The following is a 4,084-nucleotide window of genomic DNA, read 5'->3' on the forward strand; positions in this document are numbered from 1 at the left end:
GTAGCCCTCTCAATTATCAGATCGACTGTCATGGTATCACACTGCTTGTGTTCAAGTAAGCCTTATTTTACAAAAATTATGGAACACGATCCTCAGATGGAATGCAGCATCACAGTCACCCGTATGATCACCGAAGGATTTCGACCCCTGCAGCAACATTTTGATGGAATTAAAAAGAGAACAATTTCTGATTATAGTGTTCTTCCAAAAGGTTTCAACAAGAAAACCTGCAGTTATCAAGCATCTCCAGCCATCGACATCATCTGCTCCTGACATCCAGCCATTGACACTGCATGGCTCAACTATCCAGGATATCCCGAAGCAGGTGGTCCTCCTGACCTATCATCAGAAGGTCAAGAGCAGTCTTGACACTATGTCACAGTGTCCACATTATTCACCTCACTTCATCTCATCACATAGGCATTTTATCATCGCATATCCTCACAAGAAGGGTGAGTCCAGTAAAATATCTTGAGACTGAAAGAGACCATATGCACGTAACTTTTATTACAGTATATTGTTTTAATTGTTCTGTTTTATTACTAGCTATTCTTGTGAATCTCTTACTGTGCCTAACTATAAGTTAAACTTATAGATATGCATGTCTAAAAAAAACACAGTATATATAAAGTTCAGTACGACCTGTGGTTTCAGGCATCCACTGGGGGTCTTAGAATGTATCCCCCCAAAGTAAGGGGAGACTACACATGTTGTGGAGCCTCTCTCTCTCTCCCTCTCTCTCTTTCTCTCTCAGACACGCTACGGAGCCCTGAGCTCCCATGTAAGAAACCCTGAAGCTGCCACATTAGAATGATCACATGGAGAAAACATGCAGAGAGAGAGGCCTCTAAGAAGCCCTAGAAATCCCAGACCTCTGCTGTGTGAGTCTTCCCAGCACAGGTGCCAGACATGCGAGTGAGGAAGGCACAAAATCCAGAAAACTATATTAAAAGTTTTGATATGTTTGACTATTGAATATCGGCATGGTGGACATCCAGCTTCTGCTTAGGATGTAGAAAGCTAGAAAGAGCATTGCCTCTATACTTAGAATAAAAAAGAAATGAAAACCCAGATAATTTCTAAAAAATCATAATTTTACTTTTATTTTATTTATAGTTCATTGAATAGTGGCCTCCAAAAAAGATATTCTGTGGTGTCTGAATCCCCCAAAACCTGTGAATGTGACCTTACCTGGAAAAAGACCTTTGCAGATGTAATTAAGTTAAGGGTCATCCTGGGTTATCTGGGTAGGCCCTAAATCTAATAAGTGTCCTTATAGAAAGAGGAAAAGATACAAACGTAAGAGAAAAAACAAAACAAAACAGGGGAGAAAATCATATGAAAATGAAGGCAGAAATTGGGCTATAAAGCTACAAGCCAAAGTATGCCAAGGGTCTCTGGCCGACAACAAAGGCTAGGAGAGACGCAGGCAATGGATTCCCACTCAGAGTCTCCTGAAGGAATCGACCCTGTTTACACCTTGATTTCTGACTTCTGGCCTCTGGAACTGTGAGAGAATAAATCGGATGGTTGTTTTACACCATCTAATTTACGATAACTTGTTACGGCAGCCTTATTCCTAAGACTCAGAGAGTGAGACTGCGGGTGGGCAATTAACTTGAAATCTAAGGAAAGGTGGGTGCCACCAAGGAGAGACGCTACCTGGGCCAGATGCCGGATGCTGTGAAAAGGAAGTCAGCTGAAATGTTTAATGAATTGTTAAAGGCCAAATATGGGCTAGCCTGAGAATGTAGAATCATTACCACAACACAATTATGAAATTCAGAAAATTTAACATTGATGCAATGCTTTCAACTAGTATAAGATCCACGTTTAAAATTTTCAGATGGGCCTGATATCCTTCCTAGCAATTTTTTCTTTTTCCTTATTCAGGATCCAGATTAGGATCGTGTCTTATATTTAGTGGTCCTTTAATCTGGAACAGTTTCTGAACCCTCTTTGCTTTCCTGCTGTTGGTGTTTTGGAAGAACGCGAGCCAGTTGTTTCATAGCATTTTTCTCAATTCAGGTCTGCCTGGTTGTTTTCTCACGAGTGGATTCAAGCTTATAAACTTTCGGCAGGACTTTCACATTAATGATGATACAACTCTTCAGGGTATTGCTTGGGTTTCCCGTCATGGGCAATATTAAATTGAACCAAGTTCGGTGAAGGTGCCGACCACCAGATTTCCTCACCGTAGTTGTCATTTTCCTCTTTGTAACTAATAATCTCTGTGGAGGTATTTTGAAACTTTGTAAAAACTGTTTCCATTAAACTACCAAATAATTTTAACACTCATTGATTTTTTTTTTTTTTTACTAAATCATTACTACGATGGTTGCAAAATGGTGGTTTTTCCGATTCTATTATTCCTTCTCCATTTACTGATCGACATCCATTATGAAGAGCTTTTCTCCTCTTCCCCCACCTATTGCTGCTCCTCCTCTTCTCCTGCCATCCCTTGTTTTTCCTTCTTGGTGTGGATTCAAGAAAGTGATAACGTCTCCCGACAGGGCTTAGCCCAAGTTCATCCCTCATGGGCCCTGAAATAGCTCAGCAGTCACTGAGCACTGCACGCCTTTTGACTGTCAAGGATGCTGCATGGAAAGTCCCAGGCTTGTAGCTATGGATATCAGACCTATGCTTCTTTTCCAGGGTGCTAGGGAGTGGGCAGTAACATAACGCTGATGTTAAACTTTCAGGAGATGACCAACAGGTTAGGAAGAGGGCCACACGTATAGTTTCTGGGTTGTTTTTGTTGTTGTTGTTTAATCTGCATGTTAAACAATTATATTGCTTACTTCAGGGCTGTCCCCATTCAAACAAATGAGGATTTTATTATACATTTTATTCAGGATTTTTCTTCTAGATGATTTTGAAAGGCATTCAATCTGAATTTGGTTGCTGCTGTTACCAATTCAGTAGCCATCCATTTAAAAGACACATCTACAACATGACTTTAAGATGGTCTGAACATATTTTAGTAGCCCGTCTCCTACTGCCCAGCTTTCACCTCAGTCCTCTCTGGGAACTGCCCTCAGCCAAAAAGAGTCTCTCACAGAAGAGGACTGGACGAGGTGAAGCCATCCTGACCAAGCCTCTGTGCTCAGAGCAGGACTGCCCTGCAGGGCCTTCCCAGCTCTGGAGCTCCCAATAGTATTGCCCCACATTTCCACTTCACCCTCTTCTCAATCGTATTTCCTCTGCTTTCCCCACAGGTGTCGAGCCCCACAGCACTGGCCAACAAATTACTGCACACAAATCCCCATCGCAGGGTCTGTTTTCCTGGGAAATTGACCTCAGTCAGCTTTTGAGACTTGAAGAACAATCCTATTAATAGGTTGTATGTTTCATATGTCAGTCAGATGACTATTCTATTTACCTGATTACAGGAAGAGATAATTTTTGGTTGATAGTCTTTATTTTGTTTCGCATCACAATAGAAGAGTATTTTTGGAAAATGTGAAAATAAATAAAAAGAACTCATAGTGTTAAAATTTGTTGCCCGCGTAATCTTATATTTAGAAAATAAAAGATGTTCTTAATGTATTCTCTATCTCACTCTTTTATTAACTTTTAAAAACAAAACAATAAACATTAAAATGATGATGTGTGAAGAAAAAGAGAAAACTAAAAAAAAGGTAGAAGAATTGGTAGCAGTTATCTAAACTTTACCACTGTTCAGGTTCAATTATGGATAATACGTTCAATGAATATATCAGTTTTTTCTTAAAGTCTACCATGCTCTACAATTTAACCACAAGTTGGGAAAGTAACTAATGAAATATTAAAATATTGAGTACTTACAGGCCTCCCACTTTACACAAATATTTTTAATTTCACAACCGTATCCTGCTGTAAGCATTACTGTCCCACTTTTATAAACGAGAACACTAAGGGTCAGGAAAATTAAGTGATTCTTCTACATCACGGAAAGAGTAAATGCTGGAGTCAGAATCTGACTCAGATCTGCCTGATTTTAGGGTCATGTAGTGATCTAATTCTGTACTGGGCGTGGTTTCTGGTTTCTAAATGAAAGCACGGGCTGGACCAGACCACAGAGTCTGGTTCTGGAACGATAGTG

This window comes from Pteropus vampyrus, unplaced genomic scaffold, assembly GCF_000151845.1.
Source record: "Pteropus vampyrus isolate Shadow unplaced genomic scaffold, Pvam_2.0 Scaffold96, whole genome shotgun sequence".
Taxonomy (NCBI): domain Eukaryota; kingdom Metazoa; phylum Chordata; class Mammalia; order Chiroptera; family Pteropodidae; genus Pteropus; species Pteropus vampyrus.